Raw genomic sequence first — 13994 nt, forward strand, 5'->3', positions numbered from 1 at the left:
AAGACCTTTAAATCGGATGAGTGGGGAAAGACGCAAAACACTGATCTCAGAAATCATTAATTCCAGAAAATATTCAAGCAATAAAAATTCCAGCTAATGTTGAGGTATTAAAATCAAAATATGATATAATGCTATCAAAATCCTAAAATAGAGTATTTCTTCCTTCAAGGAAAAAACACAAACTTGCTTTGACAAAATTAAGCAATGTTTAGAAATGAGAAAGTTATTTATTTTAAAGTTTTAGATTGTTCCAGTTTTCTTTTAATAAAGAGTGTTGGAGGTTAATGTAACCTCTACTCACTTTTGAAAGACCTGATAAAGAATCAAGCACTTAAAGCTTGTGTGATGAAATTTATAACATAATGTTTAATAATTTAGTACTTGTTAAATTCATTTTGTGTATTCTAGAAGAATCATAGACAGCTGCAATAGCATAGAAAGGATTACAGTAAATTACTAAATGTGCTAAAGTAGTTTTCTCTTACTTTAAATTAGACACTCTTATCCTACTTTTTTCATTAATGTGCATTCTAAGGAGATAAGATACAGTGTTTTAAATATAATTGTTAGGCATATTTCACTAGATCATCCTTCTGAAATTTTCTGTATGTCCCATCTACAGTTAAAGACAACTTTATATTGATGCAATTTACAATAACACATCTAATGTCTTTTTTTACCAAGAAAGTTTTAAAAGCAATATTATTTACTCAAAATTCAATCTGATTTACTGGGGTTTTTAATAACTCTTTTTCAGCAGAAACCTCATCCATGGTTCTTGTTACTCCTCCTCCTCTGAGTAATTTAATAAAGGAGGATGTGTTACAGTCCTCATTGCTCCTAAAGCAACTGCTAATTCTAATTGAGGTTTACAATGAACAAGACACTCACTAAACACATTCATAGTACAATAATATTAAATATTGTCTTTGAAGTTTGAGTTCTGTTTCATTAAAAATTCTACAATTTAACCCTTATATATGATGCTATTAAGACGTGAGACTTAAGTGGACTGGTTTGCACAGCAGAGCCAGCAGATACATACATAAAAATGCTTCTTCTCAATATTTTTAGTGTATGTCCTGTAGCAAATAATCAGAAATTTCTCTCCAGAAGCAAGATGGAGAATAAGCAGATACCTATGTCCACAGGTAGTCCTTATTGTATTATAAGTGGAAACTTCAGGTGGATTGATACTGTCAGTCCTGAAAAAAATCTCAGATCTCACAAAGTGCTTACTATAAAACTGACTTAGTGTCCAAAAAAAAATGAAATAAAAGTCTTCAAAATGTTCTATAGATAGAATTACCTTACAGAAAAAAATTTCTTTTTTCACTATAACTCACAGGGTACAGAAGATAAAATGGTAAGGACGATAGTAAAGTGGTAAAAGCATAGCTGATAAAAGAGAGCTGATCTCTTTCAAATTGCCCCATACCATAAATTCAGTCAGGACAAATGAGGTTTTGAACTGATAAATCACAGAAGTCAGGAATGTCAAAACTGTACTTTCTAAGAGTTTGTTAGGAAATATAACTAGTATTGAAACTAATCTTTGTGCTCTCCAGAAATTACATTACTACATATAGCTCAGATATAGAGTAAATTAGTTAATATCTGTTCATAGAAAGCAGAAGTCTCTTTTTTGAGTCATTCATCAGCCTTAGACAAGAAAAAAGCCCAATACATGTATTTTTGAGGGAAGATGGGTCACTACTGGGAAGCTTATCCATTTATTTCCCGTGATCTTAATCCATCTCTTCTGCCTGACAACTAAAGCAAAAATGAATCAGATCGCAGATGTTACAATTTACAGTCCATTGTTTCAATACGCAAGTGTACTGTGAGCAGTTTAGTAACTGCTTGACATGCAGCTTATTCAGCTTCACAAGGTCAGAAGGATGAGGGAAGCAACTCCTTTACCATGATTGTCATGTCTTGTTTCCAGGTCAACAAGGGGAAAACTCCACTGGTTGCTTTTGGTCTTCACTCAGTCACTCACGTCAGCCAAATTCAGGTCTGAGCTTAGCCTGTTCTACTGTCCCCATGCTCATACGCACACTTGAGCCATGGATCAGAAACCTCTGGAGAAGGAATGACACTTCCTTAACACCTTTGTGTGCCATGGACACAGTCCTTCTCACTCTTCCCTTTGCCCATCTCTACAGAAAGGATAAAAACTTATAGCAACTAAGAATACAGCTCTTTGCCAGAAAGGTATTCAGTTCCAGCTACATGACACACCATGCAAATTCTGAAAGGTCCTGATGGGATAAATAGAAACAAATAAAAAATTATTCTAATGACTACATTCACATCTAAGTTGTGAATATATCATACCACAGCAAAGAGAACACCAAACTTAACATTATATTCACTCAAAGAGATAAAAAATGCAATTGTAAGCCAGCAAAACTATAAGACACGCACCAGAGAATGACTGCCTGTCAGCATAATCTACTAGGAATACAGTTTGCCAGCTCCATCCTTCTGGGCACATAGGAAAACGAAGTCATTACTGCAACAGGAAGGGACAATATTCTTCTGTAAGGTCAGAGAGGCGAATCATATTTGCTGGCAAATAGACACCTTAAAGCATGATGTGATCAAAGGGACAATCCAGAACAAAACCAAGGCACAATTACCTTGTTTCCTAACATCACATACCCTGAAGTGTGATATTAAAAGAATATGGTATTAGGGAGCACAAGACCTCCACATTTTGTGCATGTAAAATGCCTTGAAATATTATCATTTTTATTGGGATATATGCTACTAAAATGGTAAAATACAATTATGAAGACAAGCCTGCCCATGCACAGTGTTGCACACATGGCACACAATGCATTAAAAATTGAATTCTGTAACAGCTGACAGGACAGGCAAATGTGAGGAGGAAAGAGAAAGGGGAGGGAGAGGAATGGGGAAAACAGGGGAAAAAGAAAAGAGAAGGAGTCAGGGAAATGTAGACCCCCAGGCACACAGCAACAATTTATTCAACCTGCTTGTTAGCTGTCAGGGTACCTCAAGCTCACTAGAGTATGTTCCAGTACTGATAAAAAGAATGTGTCACACAGAGGTAGAGGAAAAGTAGAAGCGCGTGTTGAAATTTGTGGTCAGAATTCATAATCCCTATTCAGCAATGCCTAGTAAATGAAAAAAGAGCAAGTAACAGTAAATACATCTGCCTGACCTTCAGCTAGGATTTTGTTCTTATTGTTGGGATTGAGAGACTGGTAGATATGCACCTTTGTTTAACATTTGCATCTCGCCTCATCTGTGGCTGGCTGGCTGTGTGTGCGAATTCACACAGGTTTGCATAATGATATTTAGAATTTAAAGTTTAGTTAATTTTGTGAGAACTAGTAGCGTTTATAATTAAACAAATGTTCCTTTTTTTACTTTATGAATTCCTTGCATTCACAAAATACTTTTAGTATTTATTGTCCAAATTTCAGCTGTGTCTTCAAATATTTACTATTTTTGCTTGGTATTGTTTCTGTTCCTTGGATAGATATGTACAGGGAAACTGAAAAAAATCACAAGCGCCACACAAATACACACTTTTGCTATAAATCTTCAAGGCAAGGTATGTTTGCACAAGCATACATTAAGTTATTTTCATTTTTTGAAACAATTTGGGACAGATTTTCTTGAGCTCTAGAAAGAATCAGCACTGAAAACAAAACCGTTTCTTATCAATAGCTGCATGCTTGCTATTTAATAATAGACACTTAAAAATGTAGTGTCTTTTTTTTGTTAATCGGTTTATTTCCATTCTCTAGTTTATAATTCAAATATCCACCCACAACTAGTGTTTCATAAAGGTTTTTCCCTGTATTGTAAGTTGAAAAATTTAGAGGTATTGGTGGGTTTTTTTCCACCTAGTGACAAGTAATATCTCGCAACAGATGCCATTCTTTTCTTCCGGGTGATCTTGATTCTTACTGGGTTTGCAAGGTAATATAAGGAACGGATTGATGAATACTATAAAGTAAATGAGTTGAGACAAGTAATACTTTAGGAAAAACAGAAATGGGGTTGAGGTTTGAGCACTCCAGTGGAAACAAAAGTGTTTGTGGTTAATGAAGAAAATAATTGGAAAGGGTAAGTTTTACATCCTGTCTTGGCTGTTCCTATTAGAAGAGCCAATCTCCTGTATCCACAGGATGACAACTTAAATGGGATCTTAGAGGCTGATAAAGCCCTCAGTGTTACACTGTAACAAAGAATCTATGAGGACATGGTAGTGAAAAACTGGAGTCCTTTCATTCCTCTGACAGAAAGCAGGAAGATTAGAAAGACAAAATGACACAGCATCACACATAAATAATCCACACGCATAAAATTAAAGGACAGTGTTTAACATGATGCTTTTGCAAATGCCTTTGGGAACACTAGGTGTTAGTAATGCTGAGTTTGAACAGAACTAGTAAGTTGTATCTAAAGCATCTAAAATAGGATTTTCAGAGGCACTCAATGTAGACTTAACTGGTCTTGCCAAAAGCAACAGGGATTTTTAATGCTGCCTTCAACAGAAAACAAGAGTTTCATTATGTTTTCCTTTTGAACATAGCTCTACTAATGATTTGTCCCTGGCAGAAACTGTGAAATTTTACTGCAGTATATAATTTGCCACACAAATACTCATGTCTTTGGTACCAGAGCATTTGATTGCTGTAAATTCCATGTTAGCAAGGTGTCACACTGAAATCAAGGTAAACTTAGACTGCAGCAGAAGCCTGGGACCTTCTGATTATAGGGGATTTCACACCTGGGATATGTTACATCAGTGGCCTAGGCAGATCTACACAGTGCCAAAGAATAAAATTGCAGAATCCAACATGTTTGCTTTCATCTAAAAACCTCAAAATTGTTTAAGAATATGCTTAAATGAGAATGTACCTTCCACTGTGTGATAGATAGCTGCAGCTATTTCGTCATGAACAGAAAGAGTTTAATGGCTTGCATTCAATGAGCAAAATCAGAAATGAAACATGCACGGCATGGCCCCTTGATCATGCCCTTATATCTTTCCAAGGATATGGCAGAAGAGGCAGCTGACATTCAGAGGGAGCAGAGCCATTATTTAGTTTTAGCTCGATTATAGTTTTCTTCTATGCTATACATTTTGTACCTGTAATTGTGGACTGCAAGTTATGTTGGCCATCAAGAATTTGAGATAAACATTCTTCATGTTGCTTCCACTACTGCAACATTGAAATGATTCTACAAACCCAGAATGACTGAAGCTAAAGCATATCATAGAAGATTTCTTCAACAATCAAGAACATTTCCCTGTAGAAAATTCACTTTTCTCTTTTTGGTTCACAGTTATATAATTAGAGGATAAATCTCTCTCTTGTACTAAATTCTCAGACGCTAAAGACATCTCACTAAGTTGGATTTGATTTCTCACCTTACTGTATGTGCTAAACACATGATCAGAAAAGACTCTTATTTTAAAGTGTTGTACCTTGCAGTGATGTACCTTTAGCAGAATACATATGCCTTGAAGTTCTACTCCTAGGTTTAACAATAATTTTGATGAATCAGGTAATGTGCAACATTTTACATCAATCTTTTTTATTCTTCCAGGAAATTAACAGTTAATTGTAGATTAGATGACCTAAAGCTTTGCCTTTTCTTTTGTAATCATTATGAGACTAGTCTGTCAAAAAAAAAAAAAAAAAAAGAAGGTAAAATTTCAAAGATGAAAAGGAAAATGCACCTGCCAAGATGTCTCACTAATTAGAAATAATTTTAAAATGAAGTTATTAACTACAATTTGTTCTGCATTTCATGTCAATGAACATTTCAAGCCCTTTCTCACCATTTTTTCTAATCACTTCCTACATTGTCACAACCTGGGAATGCCGACGCATTATTTTTATAAGTGAGTACATCTACATGAAAAAGTGACTATTCAATTTATATCATCACTGCTACGCCTTATCATTGTTCCCACCACTGAAAGAAAATGTTCTGTCAACGTGATGATAGATGGCCTGGAGTCAGAACAGTGCAATTAACCTTTCTTAAGCTTATTCTCATTGAAGTGGGATAATAGAATTTGATTTTATTTTTCAGGGACTTTTGAGTTTTCGAAATTATTTTACAGTATGCAGAAGATAAGGGCTTTCTATATTTCTTGTTAAATAATTGTGCAATTACTGTATTAAACATTTGCTTGTCATTCAAAAGAAACATAAGTCTCATTATAATTTGCCTACAAAAATATAACACTAAATAACAGGCCTCTGAAATAACAAGATTTAAAACACAGTCCATATCTTGTGTTCTAATTTGCTTTCTGCTTTCCTGATTATATCTTTAAAATGCATCCTCTTGAAGATTTTTTAAGCATTCGTCTCTATAAGAGTTGAAAACTTTTCTACTAAATGAAGAAGAAAAAATAAAAAGGATTACAATTCTGATGTTGAGCTGGGTCCTGATGGGAATTTCAAGACTTGAAAGAAGAGTGGAAGAGGTGGAAGTGTTGGTTAACATACACAGATCTTTTTCCCCAATACAACAAAGGAGAATGAGTGCAGCCCAGTCCACTTGTGACAGCTCCTGTTTAAAAAGGCTAAGTGACTTTTCAAAGTCACACTGGCATGACTTGGCCTTCTGATTTTCATTCCCTTGCTCCATTAGATCTCTACAGTGCTCCACACACTTACTGACAGGAGGATGTGCATGAGCTAGTCATGACTGACAGTTTGCTGTGCTGCCACTACTACACAAGAAATATTAAAAGAAAAAAGGAACTACAGACTACAAAGCTGGTGGCAGAAAACCTTGAAATATTACTTCCCAACATTATAAATACTTCACGAGGTCAGTCAAAGGTATGATTTTATCTCTTAGGTAACATCTTCTTGTTTCATATTCAGCTCTCTATTTTTCATCCTAGCAGGAAAAGAAAATAATCTGAGAATCTTTCAGCACAACAGAAAACCTTAATTGAAAAACTTTGTTCATGTGAAAAGGTGTGTGGTTTTGTTTGGAGTTTTTGGTTTTCAACTTGAATAATCTCACCGATATTACATTGCATAAGATTGTTTTAATTGAATAAAAGGGTATCTAGCAACTTCTCCAAATGAATTCTTAAATCGGCCTGTGTTGGTCAGAGCTTTTCCTTTACGGTGCCTCAGATTCAACCGAACACATGTTATATTGCAGAAGAGATGTTGTCTGCAATATATTATCCTATTCCTCACCTACAGTATTACCTGCCTGTAAAAGAGCTAGGACATCACAAAATAGCTGTAGAGGCTGCGATGGTGAGTAAGGGAGATCTTAATGATATAGGCGCTCAGCAATGAGGCTGACTCCTCTACAGCTTCTGACATTTACACTTTCAAAGAAAATGCTTAATGAAACAGACCAGCCAGCCCAGAGACAGAAACAGGTAACTTTTTCCTACAAGAATTCAGCAGAACATTGGAGCAAAACAATTTAGCATGTGGCTAAAGCTACAGCATTTTAACTTGATCCTTGCTCACACTCATTTTGGAGCAACAGCCCTTGCTGATCAAGCAATAAATGAACACTTCCCAGAGACAGGGTGGGCTACAGAGATCTCTTTACTCCTTTGTAACCAGCTGGCTAAAGAAACTGAGATCAGCTGATAGGGCAAGAGGTACCAGGAGGAACTACAATAAGGCGACTAGTAGTGGGAAAAAAGCAGAAAAGTATTAAATGGATCCTTAAGAAATTATTATCAAGCCTCATATCTTCACTCAAATACATACAAAACATTTGCTGCTGTCCTGGGTTCAGCAGTAGCAGTCATTTTTTCTCCTTCTTAGTAGCTGTTGCAGCGCTGTGTTCTTGACTTTTGGCCTGGGAACAGAGCTGATAACACAGATGTTTGGTCTGACCAAGGACTTTGTGAGTCTCATGCTCTGTCAGGGAGGAGGGGAAGCCAGGAGGAAGCAGGGACAGGACACCTGACTCAAACTAGCCAAGTATTCCATACCACAGCCCAGGATGTAGAATTAAGAGTCCCCGGAAGGGCTGGATCACTGCTGGGTGGGGGGTGAGGTATCGGTATCAGTTGGCGGGTGGTGAGGTGTTGTATTCTCTTCCCTTGTTATTTCCTTTATCATTACTATTATTGGTGGCAGCAGTAGTGATTTGTGTTATACCTTAGTTACTGGACTGTTCTTATCTCAACCTGTGGGAGGTGCATTCTTTCGATTCTCCTCCCAGTCCCTCCAGGAGCAGGGGGAAGAAAGGGGGGGGGGGGGGAAGTAGATTGTGTGGTTCTAATTTACGGCCTGGGCTTAAACCACGGCAACAGCTGGGATCCATGGTTTGTATTTGGTGGATGAAAACATTACAGAAATCACTGCTATAAACATATTTCTTTTAGTTTTGTTAGGGTTTTTTGTTTGTTAGTTTTTCGGGTTTTTTTCCAGGAGTAATGCGATTGAATCTATCAATTCATTCTTACAAAAGAATTGACAGTGCTCGTGCAGCAAATCACGCTAACTCACTTGCAGTGACTGAGGAATATGAACAAATTCCATATATCTTTGTGTACAGTAAAAATTAAGATACATAGTTTAATTGAAATCTCCTTGCCTTACATAAATGGTAGTTTTTCTGATCAGGGTCTGGGATTTATTTTATGATGTCTATTCTAATTTTATGTTTCCTTTTCCTTGCATTGCTGAAATGAACAATTAAAGACTGATGACGATCCATCTAAATGCATGTATAGAAAATATAAAATGCATTATTTGATTTTTCTCCCCTCAAAGCAGTAAAAACCAAAACATGCCTTACATGCTTATCCTATGGTTTGATAGCTGAGGCAGAGTTGAGAAAAAATCATGGATTTCAGCTTCCTACAGAATTTAATTAATCCTTCACACCACTATAAGTAAAGTGATGCATAATCCAATAGGACTTCATGCGCAATTTCTCATCAATTATTATCCCTCATTGTAGTGTTAACTAATACCAACCTCATTTAATGTGTGAAATGAGTCCCATTGATTCCTTTGTCTTTGTAATTGAAAGGGACAGTCCCATCAGTTTCATTAAAGGTTATTTGTCCTCTAGCACATCAAACAAGATTTAAAGCTTAATAATAATAAAAAAAAATCCATTACAAAACAAAAATAAACCCAAAAGTAAAATTTAGGTGGTCAGTGAAATACTAATACGAGGTTCAGCTACCCAAGCATTCTGGAGACAGATAGCATATTAGCACCAAGTACATTATTTCCCTGTGAAAATTGTAATAAAAGAAATGACTGTAACTTAAAATCAATGATAATATAGAGAAGTATGACAATACACCTTGCAGGCCAGCATACATTTCTGAAAAATGTACTCTCATAACTGCTGCCTCAGTAACTATGCCAGTCACACTTGTGTCACGCTCTGATTTAGGACCTAGAGAGTGTTGGGACAGCAGAAGCATCACTATGCAAACGTATTCATTTAGGCTTAGGAAGAGAACATGCTTTTTGAGCACACAATCCAAGCCATAGATAAAAATCAGTCCTCCCTAGTAAGTGCCGGAATTGCCAAAGGAGCTTACACATATGAAGCAACACATTTACTGGTCAGGGCAGTTAACTCTTTTTATGCTGGAATAGGCATGAAATCTAGTGTAATATCAGAACTCAGGCAGATGCTCAAAAGCCATAATAGGGCTAAATATATGAACAACTATTATTTTATATTTAGTGGTTTGACCCATTATTATCAATTGCTTTTAGAATATTTTAGTTGTGTTCTTTAGGAACATGGTGTATTATCTTGACTAGGAATCACAAAGCAGAAAAAGCCCCAGCACTCAGCTATCTCGGAGAGACCAATCACCTGAGTATTCATTGAGCTCAATATTATTATTCATGCATGAAAGAGCTACTTGTGACAGGCAGTTATGGATTAGAATTGATTCTTCATGTTAGGCTTTCAGAATGAACCTTTGCCTTTAACGTGTTACATATTTCCCTGGTGTGAGAGTCCAGTTTCCTTCCTCCACTTTATGGAGAGAAACAAGGCAGAACTATATATGTAACATCATGTTACCCTGGGATTCTAGTCAGCACTGCAGCCCAATACCCCAGATTATCTTCACTCTTCACATGTTGTTTCACTTTCTGGCTTTCTTGGGAAGCAAATTCAGATACAGGGTAGGGACTGGCTGACACCCGGTTCAAACCCAGTTATCTCAGGCAGTACAGATATATTGCCAACCACTTGTGAAAGATGAGAAAAGAATGTTAAAACCTATTAAGGTATATCACAGCCAAGAAGTAAGCCAAAATTTCACAAGTTTATCAGGAAGTTACTGAAATGCACAAATAAGATAGTATAGCTTAATACTTTGTAACATGCATTTCCTGCTTTCCATCTGAAATTATGTTTTAGTTACTGCACCAAGAGTGCATCACATTTACAAGGTCTCTACAGTTTAAACTAGAGTTCTCCCCCTTTTGTACTCTGCTTTGTCTTAAAATCCTTTATTGTAAGAACAATATGTAGTTAACATTTACATAACCTAAGGTTTAGCTTGAGAACTTTGCACCTGAATATGATTTTCATCTTACTCAGATTTTATTTTCTCCATAAACGTGTTAGACATAAATTTTTCTGAGTATTGTTTTTTCTTTCCTTAAATGTTCTTGGGTTTTTTTTACCTTCAGGAGGATGGACCTTTGTGTTTGTTTTTCACAAGATGTCAGTCAGGAAGTTTCCTGGACTATTTAGTGCACAGAGTACAGATCTAAGAATTAATTTATCTTTTATGAAGCAACAACTCAGTTTTATTCATAGACTCAAGCAAAATGAACAACCATTAATGAGCCTTGCCACACCAAATAATGCAATAAATACATGTTTACATCCGTAGCTTTATCTGACCTAATAAAGCTATCCTTCGTTTCATATTCTAGGCTCTCTTACCAATACTTTAATAGAACAGAAATAGAAGCATATCTCTAAAAATAAAAGGACCAACAGGAAGGAAGTGTCACAGGTCAAAGACTTTCCCAGCTCTTGAATTCTGAAGGAAAAAAAGGGAAGCAACCTTCATTTCTCCTACACAGACATATGCATAACAGTATCTCAGATTTCCCCACACTCTGTGAACACTGTATCAAGTGCTTTATAACACTACTGGAAGGTCAATGGTCTTAGGCTACTTGAGGAAGAATTTCAAATGAAGGTTTTCCCCCTGCACTGTCAGAGCTCCAACATGATCCTGATGCAAAGCCATCAGCTGCTTCAGCTGCCTCTCTGAAGTGGAGAGAAGAGAGGAAATCTCAGGTAAAGGTCTTTAGGCCTTTACACAAAGCAGCTGCCATAATTTCCACCTGGGAGATGATAGATATAACAGAAATCTCTCTCCAAAATTCAGCACCTAATCTCTAAATCAAGTCACAGACCCAACAGTAACATGGAAAGAAAGAAAAAGGCAGCAGAAGATGATGATTGAGGGCATTTAGAGAAAGGAGATAACAGAAGAATAGAGGATAGGAAAAAAAGAAAACAAGGTGAGGAAAAAAGAAAACAAGGTGAGAAGTGAGATGTATAAGAGGACAGCTTAATGTAAAGTACAAATTAAAGCACTTCACCTTCTACTTTTTCATTTTTGATAACACAAGTGTTCACAATGTTTCTATCCCACTTTTTCAGTGTGCATTTCATGACTTCCTGGTCTTTAAACATCTTTCTAACTCTAATTTTCATTTTGGTGTCCAAGCAGTGTTTGAGGCATTCTCTCTAATTTCATGCTAAAATACTATTGCACTAGCTTGAATAATTACATCAGTAATTATTTGGGGTTTGCTTTATTCAGGAGTGAGGTCCATAGAAATTTTAAGGCAAAACTTTCTGGTTGGGATGTCATCTAATCTCAAAATAAATACACCCTGCTCTTTTGACTGGCTTAGGACGATCTGTATATTCTCTTGATTCATAGTAGATGCATTGTTTTTCTGCTCCATTTACTACCTTAAAAAAAAAGAGTCTGTCCGAAAACTTGCTACATATCAATGAAGTTATGGATTTACAATACACTACATCTTTTTGCTTAATTCCTTTTTTTGGACAACCTAGCTGGACATGGTATAATGAAGTAAACTACCTTGTACAGAGGTATTCTCGATCCGTATTAAATTTAGACAGCTCACTATTCATATCTTACATTATTGAGTACTATTTTCCCTGTGTTCCTTGGGAACAGAAAAAAATGGAGAATGATAGGTGTGTTGTAATTGGAATCTGAAGGAGACTTTATGTTTATGTTTGCTATTGTTCATTTTAATGTCTCAGTATGGTTTCTCTGTGATATCCGGTCAGCAGTCTGAATTTCATTAAGCCTATTGGAATAGGCTATGAAATATGAAGCCATATAAGAAGAAGGAAAAAACATGAAATATGAAGCCATATGAGAAGAAGGGAAAAAAAAAAAAAAAGCCTTAGCTCCTTTCTGTCCATTTCTTCCTATTAAAAAAGACAGAGTACATTAATGCCACCTCAAGCACTAACCTTTCATATATATAATGTCTATATTTTGTATGTATTAAGTATGCCTTTCATTACAAGGGCAACTTGTATATCACAAAAGGTGATTTCTGAGAAAAATATTCATCTGTGTTCATCCAGAATCTGTAAGGAAATCCCAGGGCATGGAATTTAAAACACTACCTTTGCTAAAGTATGATCCTCCCTTGCATGTTTCATTCAAAAGGATAAATTTTCATCTTCTTTGAAAAGGTAGCAGGCATTTCAAATTCAGTAGGAGTTCAAAGGTCAGAATCACTATACTCAACAATTTCTTTTGATAAAACATAGAAACATACTAATACTACCACAATTGCAACAGAAAAGTTTTTGATTGACGTAAGTAAAATTTCTGATTTGGTTACAGAATTTGGTTCTTTTTGTAGCCCTTTGGGAGCAGTCAACTTCTTAAATATTATTTTATTTTTTCATCAAATTCTTATGGTCCACTGAATATTGTCCTTATAAGTAGAACAGTAGGAATACGTTTTTTTGCCATTCTGCTGGCACCAAAAATATAGCACGTGGCATGACCACTTTCATGCAACTCAAAACCAGTAGATTCTTTTTTTATTACAGAACTTTGAGAATTTTTTCATTTTCATATGCTTCTATTTAAACGTAATGGAATCAAATTGTGAAATAAGTAATTTTTGCATTAGGAAAAATCACCTCATTTGTTCTCAAGAATGTCAAAACACTGTTTGAAGTAATGTTAAACTTATTTTTAATCAAATTGTCATTACTTTTGTCTTTTATAAATGAAAGAAGGCCAGTGGTATCCTGGCCTGCATTAGGAGGCATGCTGCCTGTATGTCAAGGGACTTGATCCTTTCCCTCTGCTCAGGCAAGGCCAGAACCTGGCACCAGTGCCGAGCTCCCCAGTACTAGAGATAGACATACTGGAGACATTCTAGCAAAGAGCTGCTAAGATAATTAAAGGACTGGAGCTTCTCTTCTATAAGGACAGGCTAAGAGAGCTGGGGCTGTTCAGCCTAGAGAAAAGAAGGCTCGGGGCTGCGGGGGATCTTCCCTGAAGGAAGGGTATAAAGAGGACAGAGTCAGGCACTCAGTCTATAGCATTCAGCAGCTACACATCTGGTACACCACAGCTTCTCCAGGTATGCCATGAAATAAGCTAGATTCACAACCAGAAGCTGTCAGAGCTGCTGCTGAAGGCCAGAATTAGTCTTAATGGAACAGGCACTCTTGACTTTTACAAATATACAAACGGAATATATAAAAATGTGTTACTGAACTCTAGCATTTCTATGGCCTTCAGTTTCTCAAATTCCTCTGGCTCTTTAAACTGCTAAGTAGTGTTTCAAATATAGACCGTGTTCTTTGTGGTAAATACCTTACACAATCCCAAGGTTTATCTTCTTTAAATTAAGCTAGCCCTCAGAAGCTTAGCATTTAAATCAGGATTACTTCTCGACCAAACTAACACAGGCTGCACT

This window comes from Psittacula echo, assembly GCF_963264785.1.
Source record: "Psittacula echo genome assembly, chromosome: 3".
Classification (NCBI taxonomy): domain Eukaryota; kingdom Metazoa; phylum Chordata; class Aves; order Psittaciformes; family Psittacidae; genus Psittacula; species Psittacula echo.